The sequence below is a fragment of the Salvelinus sp. IW2-2015 genome, linkage group LG4q.1:29 (assembly GCF_002910315.2).
Source record: "Salvelinus sp. IW2-2015 linkage group LG4q.1:29, ASM291031v2, whole genome shotgun sequence".
NCBI classification, from domain to species: Eukaryota; Metazoa; Chordata; class Actinopteri; order Salmoniformes; family Salmonidae; genus Salvelinus; species Salvelinus sp. IW2-2015.
The window spans coordinates 88,572,262-88,581,857 of NC_036842.1; the positions used below are offsets into that span (position 1 = coordinate 88,572,262).

The 9,596-nt window shown below is 45.3% G+C and overlaps 1 pseudogene; it reads left to right on the forward strand.

Annotated features, from left to right (window-relative positions):
* Window positions 1-9,596, forward strand: part of LOC111961051 (SH3 and multiple ankyrin repeat domains protein 2-like) — a 158,160-nt pseudogene that overhangs the window by 111,579 nt on the left and 36,985 nt on the right.

Genomic DNA, 9,596 nt, shown 5'->3' on the forward strand with positions numbered 1-9,596 from the left:
GTGTGTGTGTGTGTGTGTGTGTGTGTGTGTGTAAATGCATGTGTGTGTGTGCGTGTATGTGTCCACAGGAAAGGAGATGGGCTGAGCGAGAGTGTGTGTGAAAACTCTCGCTGTCAGATGGATGGTGATGTAAGAAATGCTTGAGCAGGGCCTTACTTGTTCGTTCCTGGGCAGTCGTTGCTGGGAATGTTACGCAAACAGCACTGAACTCAAAAACTCTACCCAGGAATGTCCTCGACTTCTTCTTAGGGACCTGCCCACATGAGAAAGCATACGTTCACTGCACGGTTTTACTGATGAACATCCCAATGAAATCTATTGGTTTTAAAACACATACTAAGCCTCTACAGATTCTCCATGAGCAGAGAGAGAGAGAGAGAGAGAGAGAGAGAGAGAGAGAGAGAGAGGGGGAGAGAGAGAGAGAGATCCATCCAACTGTGCTCATATACCCACCCCCCAGTACAACCAGTACAAGAGCAGAACATGTTGTCATGGAGACACAGACAGAGTCCTGGTAGCAGTGCTGTGAAGGCTTGCTGCATGCTGCTCCGCTCATCTGCTCTGGCATCATAGGCGACAGAGGTGAAGGACTCTAGCCTGGTCCCTCTAGCCTGGTCCCAGATCTGTTCCTGCTGTCTTGCCAAACGCGGCATAGTGTAGCAGATCTGGGTCTAGCCAACTGAGCAAGACACAAACAGATCTGGGGACCAGGCTACAGTATAGGGACAGAGCTTTTGGGTAAACTTTGCCAGGATTCTGGTTTGCTGAACAAGGGACATCTAGCAGGTTGGTATTTATCGAGATCTCTGCAGAGTGGTTACTAGCTGGCCTAGCCACAAAGTCATAAAATCAGATTTGAAATCTAACCTTTACCTTAAACCTAAACTAAACCTAAACTGCTAACCTTATGCCTAACCTTACATTAAGACCAAATAGCAACAACAACAAAATCATGAATTTTTTACGACAGAACATTTTGACTTTGTAGCTGGCCCAGCGAGCAAAAACCACTTAGCTCTGCCTCCAGGACAAGATTCATCCCAATAAATATCAACCTGGGGATTGTTCTATATAAGGGGGATTTCCATTTTATCCTCTTGACCAGTTGGATTTCTTCAATAGGTTCACGTTATAATCACTTCAAAAGTGTGTAGTCCTACTTAGATGTACAGGCGATACATGAAGCAGAAAGGGGACTAATCCTACTGATTAGCTGAGCAGAGCCTGTCTGCATTGGGTTAGCCATAGGCTGCCTTTTGGGTTCATACTTGAACATTGGAATAGGCATGACTTGATTCTGTTTCCTGAAGATCTGTAATCCCTGTATTACATGTAAAACATGCCTGTCTGGATGCTACATTGACCTGCAGGAGGGAAGGAATAGTCACCATCATAATTACCATCATCATCATCACCATTATCATCCTTATCACCATCATCATCACCATCACCATCATCACCATTGTCATCAGCATTATTATCCTTATCACCATCATCATCATCATCATCATCACCACCATCATCTTCCTTATCACCATCGTCGTCACCATCACCATCGTCACCATTGTCATCAGCATCATCCTCCTTATCACCATCATCGTCATCTTTACCACCGTCATCATCATCATCTTCCTTATCACCATCACCGTCATCATCACCCTCGTCGTCATCACCATCGTCATCATCTCCATCATCATCCTTATTATCATCATAATAGTTTTGTACTGCTAGGTATCACTGCACTGTTGGAGCTAGAAACACAAGCATTTCACTGCACCTGCGATAACTTCGGTATGCGACCGATAAACTTTGAATTGATCATCATTATCATCATATAGTGACCTCATCCCCCTGTTTAGCTCAAAGGCCACCATCGATTCACCAGAATCTACCAACACATTGTTGCACTATGAGGACCTACAGGTCCACTTTGTCCCTGGAAAACTATGACTAACACCATTCTGACTACCAGCTCAAAGTAGTGTGTTACCATGGCAACCAGACATCCCACCACCAGCACCAGCATCATGCTGCTACTACCTCTGCTGCTCTCCCTTCAAATTCCTCCTTGGAACCCAACCAAGGCTTGCAATGCAATACTAATTCTGGAATGCTGTCTACTTGTGTAGCCTAGTTTATGAAAATTAGTCTGACCTACTGTTTGCATCCAAGCATACTAAATTGAAAGAATGCCATGCATCTTAATAAAATATTCACTTAAGCTATTCTTTTCCAGTGATTTTTTTGGGGGTTTGAAATCCAGCAAATGATTACTGAAAAATATGAGTGATTTCTTTTAAGTAAAAACATTTCACCATTTTATGCTTTTATTTGTGGCACTGGCACTGTATTCTTCCATTTTCTGATGGTTTCGTTTAGTTGATATTGATATTAGGCCAAATCCAATCACATTATTGCAAAATTGTCTATAGGAATATAACTTTTTTCATCTTTCAGAAATGACACCACAGCATAAGAATGGTGCGGTTGTCATCCAGCATCCAGATGCCACAGCCTATAGGATTTACTGCTGGCCGAGGAACGAACATTTTGATAGGCTAAGGGTGGTCACTCCCATTAAATTGAATTAAATGACTGCTTATTTCCTATATTCATTCATCCATTCATTCGTTCTTTCATTCATCCACTCAGCGTTGCACCCTATAGGGCCCCCTCATCCCTCCCTCCTTCCCTGACCTCGCTTCCCAAGCTATGTTTTTTCTCTCTCATGTTTGCCGCTTGTGGTTTTCCTCTTTGGGTGGAAATGTTTCTCGCTATGGACAACCTAGCTTTGTCACCGGCTCCTGCCGTTAGTTTATGTTTTCCAGTGCAACAACTGCAACGTTTTCTTCCGAGCCTGACTCGTTCTTTGGAGGTTCACGGTGACGGTGTGTCGCTGTCACATCGCGTGCAGCACTGTTCATTATAGTTCATTCATTCGTTGTGCAACGGACGAACTGTCACAATGAAGCACTCGGGGCGAGCAGCTGTGGCTATGATGAGGATGATAGGATGTAATAATAACGGTCGTTTTGCGCGGAATTTTCTCCACAGCAACTGTGTTATTGACGAGAAGACGGTAGTTCTACAGAAGAAGGATAATGAGGGATTCGGGTTTGTGCTGCGAGGGGCGAAAGGTAGGAGACTGACAGACCAAGAGACGCACTCACTCAGTCAGTGTCTGTTCCTCCCTTGTTGTGTTCATGTTGCATCCCCGTTCCACCGGCGCGTCAGTGATGAGAATCACGCTCATATTGCTTATTAACAACCCCATGCTGCTTTGTACACCCACTTACTTCAATAGAAATGACTTTTTTCTGTTGGCGACAGATCTCATATCTGTGATTGTTTTGTGTTGTAGTCAGCTCTGCTCCTTGTCATGTTTTGTGTGACCTTATAAGTTTATTATAGTAGTCTATAATAAACCGAATTAACAATATTCGGTTGACTTAAAACACTTCTCCATCACAAACGGATGTTGAGGCTACTCTGAACAACATTATTTATCTAGTTAATTCAAATCTAATACCCAGAGCCTGTGCCTCTGCTCCAGAGAATATACATTCATGTAAGCTACTGTATGTACATTCATGTAAGCTACTGTATGTACATTCATGTAAGCTACTGTATGTACATTCATGTAAGCTACTGTATGACATCAGTGTAAAGCTGTATTGAATGAGCAGAACTACCAAACTGCCCCGTGGAGTTTCTTGAAGCACATGGCTGATTTATTGCAAGTGTCACTTGTCACCAGCGGTTTGTTGAGCTGCTGTTACTCCAGTTCTGCAGGAGAAAGATGCTACACAGTATTCATGTAACATCGTAACAATCTGCAACATCTAAAGTTTAACTTTGATGCGGCTTTTGCTGATAGTGTATGCTTTTATTGGCTTGAAGAGATGGCCAGTTCAGTTTTACACCCCCTTGACAGATCTACACCACACAACACACACACACACACACACACCACACACACACACACACACCACACACACAACACACACACACACACACACACACACACACACACACACACACACTAATGAACCATACAATGCAGGAGTTTATTTGGTCCAGAGTGGAGGGTAGTGTGCATCTTCTCTGTAAGCCCACACCTGTCCCATCCCAGCCCCACTATCCAGCCCCAGACCCACTACCAGCCCCAGACCCACTAACCAGCCCCAGACACCACTACCAGCCCCAGACCACTAACCAGCCAGAACCCACTACCAGCCCCAGACCCACTACCAGCCCCAACCACCTGTCCCAGTAACCTTACTCAAGCACCTGTCCAGCCCAGCACCTTCCCCAACACCGTCCTCCCAGCCCAACACCGTCCCAGTACCTTCCAGCGCCAGCACCCTTGCCAGAACTCCCAGCCCAGCACATTCCCCAGCACCTGCCAGCCCAGCACTTTCCCCAGCACCTGCCCCAGCCCAGCACCTTCCCCAGCACCTGCCCCAGCCCAGCACCTTCCCCAGCACCTGGCCACCGTCTCTGTCCAGCCAGCATGATTAGGCCTCTGTTTTCCTACATGCATGCTTTTTTAGTGTCCTGATTATTACATTGCATATGATGATCCATCCAAATACAAATGGTACCGTAGCATTGTTGTAATTCTGTTCCTGCATGTACAGTGCATTCGGAAAGTATTCAGACCCTTTGACTTTTTCTTCATTATGTTATGCCTTATTCAATCTACACACAATACCCCATAATGACAAAGCGAAAACAGTTTTTTTTTTTTTTTTTTTTACATTTGAGCAAATGTAATAAAGATAAAAAACCTGGAATACCTTATTTACATAAGTATTTACAGTAGACCCTTTGCTATGAGACTCGAAATTGAGCTGAAGTGCAACCTGTTTCCATACCACTTTTTTTTGCAACACTGAAGGTCCCCAAAAACACAGAGGCCACCATCATTCTTAAATGGAAGAAGTTTTGAACCACCAAGACTGTTCCTAGATCTGGCTGCCCGGCCAAACTGAGTAATCGGGGGAGAAGGACCTTGGTCAGGGAGGTGACCAAGAACCCGTTGGTCACTCTGACAGAGCTCCAGATGTCCTCTGTGGAGATGGTTGTCCTTCTGGAAGATTTTCCCATCTCTGCAGCATTCCACCAATCAGGCCTTTATGACTGGGCCGAAGGTTCTCCTTCCAACAGGACAACGACCCTAAGCACACAGCCAAGACAACGCACGAGTGGCTTCGGGACAAGTCTTTGAATGTCCTTAAGTGGCCCAGCCAGAGCCTGGACATGAACCCGATCGAACATCTCTGAAGAGACCTAAATATAGCTGTGCGGTGACGCTCCCCATCCAACCTGACAGAGCTTGAGAGGATCCGCAGAGAATAATGGGAGAAACTCCTCAAATGCAGGTGTGCCAAGCTTGTAGCATCATACCCAATAAAACTCAAGGCTGTAATTGCTGCCAAAGGTGCTTCAACAAAGTACTGCGTAAAGCATCTGAATGCTAATGTAAATGTGATATTTATAGAATAAGACTGTAACGTAACAAAATGTGGAAAAGTCAAGGGGTTTGAATACTTCCCGAATGCACTGTATTTACATGTACATGTGTATGCAACACAGTTGGCAACATCTTCATTATATGTGGTCCAGTAGAATATGTTCGCCATTTCCCTGAGGCTGTCAATTTTGAACGTTAACATTCAAAGGTGTCTATTGTACATCACACTGCTGTGTTGAAGTTCATGGGTGATGTGTTGTTGAATTAACTTCATAACATATGTGTAATAATGATACTGTCCCAGACAGTGATGTTGCTACCTTGCCTTTCTCACCCTTTCTCTGTCTCTGTCTTTACCTGGGCCGTTGTCTGCACCTGCTCACCCACCCCTCCAGCGGACACGCCCATCGAGGAGTTCACCCCTACACCCGCCTTCCCCGCCCTGCAGTACCTGGAGTCTGTGGACGAGGGCGGGGTTGCATGGCGGGCGGGGCTTCGCAACGGAGACTTCCTCATCGAGGTAAGGCAACAGAGGCTCTTTCTCAATTCATGTTTCCTCTATTGTTTGCATCTTCTTCTCCTTGCCTCCTCGTCAAAAGGCATTGGAGAAGGGGGTGTTAGGGGCGGGACCTTGGATCTTCTTCTCCTTGCCTCCTCGTCAAAAGGCATTGGAGAAGAGGGTGTTAGGGGAGGGACCTCGGATCTTCTTCTCCTTGCCTCCTCGTCAAAAGGCATTGGAGAAGAGGGTGTTAGGGGAGGGACCTTGGATCTTCTTCTTCCTCCTTGCTCCTCGTCAAACAGGATTGGAGAAGAGGGGTGGTTAGGGGGAGGACCGCTCGGATCCTGTCTTCTCCCTACGTCAAAAGCATTGGAAGAAGAGGTGTTTAGGGGAGGGCACCTGGATCCTTCTTCTCGGGCTACGTCAAACTTAGGCATTGGAGAAGAGGGTGTTAGGGGCGGGACGGCTTGGATTTCTTCTCCTTGCCTCCTCTGTCAAAAGGGCATTGGCAGGAAGAGGGTGTGTCGCGAAGGAACGGGACTCTTGGATCTTCTTCTTCCTCGTCACAAAGGCATTGGAGAAGAGGGTGTTAGGGACGGGACTTGGATTTTCTGTCTCTCTTGCCTCCTCGTCAAAAGGGCATTGGAGAAGGGGGTGTTAGGGGGGCTGGGACCATGTGGATTTTCTTTCTCTTCGTCAAAAGGCATTGGAGAGAGGGTGTTAGGGGAGGGACCTTGGAATCTTCTTCTCCTCGTCAAAAGGCATTGGAGAAGAGGGTGTTAAGGGGACGGGGCCTTGGATCTTCTTCTCCTTGCCGGTCCTCTGTCAAAAGGCATTGGAGAAAGAGGGTGTTAGGGGCAGGGAACCTCGATCTTCTTCTCCTTGCCTCCTCGTCAAAAGGCATTGAGAGAGAGGGTGGTTAGGGGCGGGACCTTGGATCTTCTTCTCCTTGCCTCCTCGTCAAAAGGCATTGGAGAAGAGGGTGTTAGGGGCGGGACCTTGGATCTTCTTCTCCGATACGGTTGTGAGGAATCGCACGTTCCTTCCTGGACTTGAGCTGTGGAATAATAATTTTCAATGTGAAGAGAATGCTAATGAAGGATTTGTGATGATCTGTTTAAAACTGGATGGAAAGGATAAAGGGAAAGGGGGATACCTCGTCAGTTGTACAACTGAATGCATTCAACTGAAATGTGTCTTCCGCATTTAACCCAACCTCTCTGAAACAGAGAGGTACGTGGGGCTGCCATAATCGACATCCACGTCATCGGATGGGAGGAGATCTGTCTGAATACATATATGAATGTGGTCCTGACAAGTTTTTTTTTTTTTCTCCATTCAGCATCGAGGGAGTTTTGTTTGACCCAGAAAATCATTAGGACAGCACATCATGGCATAGTTGTCTGAGCCTCCAAATCAACTGAACTTCTGCTAAATTAGTTATAAAAGTCTGGATAAGCTCCAGAAGGTGCACTGACCTAATGAAAAATTGGCGTTCTGTTATTGCTGAAATAAGGACAACTAAGCTACTGTGTGGAACGAGATGAAGGTTTTGGGCTGTACCTCGTCTTATGGCTGAAGCTCTGTCTACTCCCCTTAGATATGGTATTGTCCTCAGAGTTGTGTTGAGAGTCACTTCCAGTCCAGTTCGATTCATCTGTCTTTTTGGTTGTAAGGTGATTGAGTTCATACCCAAGCATAGCCTGAAATCTCAGTTTCACCATTGTTTCACAAAACATAACAAAGCTTATCAGTTTAATTCCAGGGGTAACCCAAGCAGTAGCCACTATGGATTAGATTTCCTCTTGAACACGTATTAGCTAACATGTAGCCTAGCTGTTAGGACCGTTGAGCAAGGCAATTAACCCTAGTCGCTCTGGATAAGAGCGTCTGCTAAATGTATATTATTCTTGCTGTGGATTTCTCTTGTTTTTCAGTACAGCACCATCTCACCTGAATTATTTATTTCTTTACTTCATTGTCTAACACTTGACCACCACAGGTTGTGTTTGCAAAATGATAAACAGACTCAGGCCTTGCTCTGTGTGCTGTGGGAATGTTTAATATACTCATCCAAGATTCCATCACTGTCAGTGTTCTTCAGTGTCACTTCAACAGGGATCGGTTGAAGTAATTTAGTATGAGACAGAAAGGAGAGTAGTAAATGATCATGTGTTCATGCAGCACGCTGACACAGTGTTCATGGACTCATTAGGTGCTGATAATCCATGGACAGCTTGTGTTTTTAAAATCAACTGTCAGAGCAGCATGGCCGTGATGTAACAACAAAAAGGGATAATAACAAAACAGGAACTAGAAGAGAGCGCAAGGGTGGTAGCTAAACAAATATCATCCTACCACTTTTCATAATGCTGTATAGATGAGATAGACATGGTCCCAGGGGATTGTCCCTTTGAATTCTAAGTTGTTATTGCGTTGTTATATTAGTCATGGAAAGTGGTCACACTTCACAATCTATTTGGTGATCATTCCTCAGAATAGGATTTGATCTTAATTTGATTTAATCTAACTAACCATACGTGTACAGTACTTCATATGAACTATTATATAGCGCTGCAGTGAGTTGCTGTCAACTATAACGATGGAATGACCGAAAGTGTTCCCTGGAAATCCAGCCTATCCTTAGTCTTGTTAAGAAAAGAAAATAAAGCAGTCCCTCGCGGGAATCAACAGTTTAGTCTTGTGTGTTTGGTGTTCTGCTCTGCTCAGTCATCCCCACCAGAGCAGACCACCTCCAATGACCTTGCAGGCTGTTAGTAAACCCCTCAATGTAATGGTTCAATGCTGGAGATGTGGATGGCCTTGGGGATGTAGGGTTTATCACCTGTCATCAGGGAGAGACGGTGCTTCTCTGGGGATATAGGGGAATGTTTATCACCTGTCATCAGGGAGAGAGGGTGCTTCTCTGGGGATATAGGGGGATGTTTATCACCTGTCGGGAGAGAGGTAGTATTTATCACCTGTCATCGGGGAGAGGGTAGTATTTATCACCTGTCATCAGGGAGAGAGGTTAGTATTTATCACCTGTCATCAGGGGAGAGAGGTAGTATTTATCACCTGTCATCAGGGAGAGAGGGTAGTGTTTATCACCTGTCATCAGGGAGAGAGGGTAGTATTTATCACCTGTCATCAGGGAGAGAGGGTAGTATTTATCACCTGTCATCAGGGAGAGAGGTGTAGTATTTTATCACCTGGTCATCAGGGAGAGAGGGTAGTATTTATCACCTGTCATCAGGGAGAGAGGTATGTATTTTATCACCTGTCATCAGGGAGAGAGGGTGTAGTATTTATCACCTGTCATCAGGGAGAGAGGTTAGTATTTATCACCTGTCATCAGGGAGAGAGGTTAGTTTAATACTGTATCAGGGAGAGAGGTAGTATTTATCACCTGTATCAGGGAGAGGTAGTATTATCACCTGTCATCAGGGAAGAGAGGTTTGTATTTATCACCTGTCATCAGGGAGAGAGGGTAGTATTTATACCTGTCTAGGGAGAGAGGGTAGTGTTTATCACCTGTCATCAGGGAGAGCGGTAGTATTTATCACCTGTCATCAGGGAGAGAGGTAGTATTTATCACCTGTCATAGGGAGAGGGGTAGTG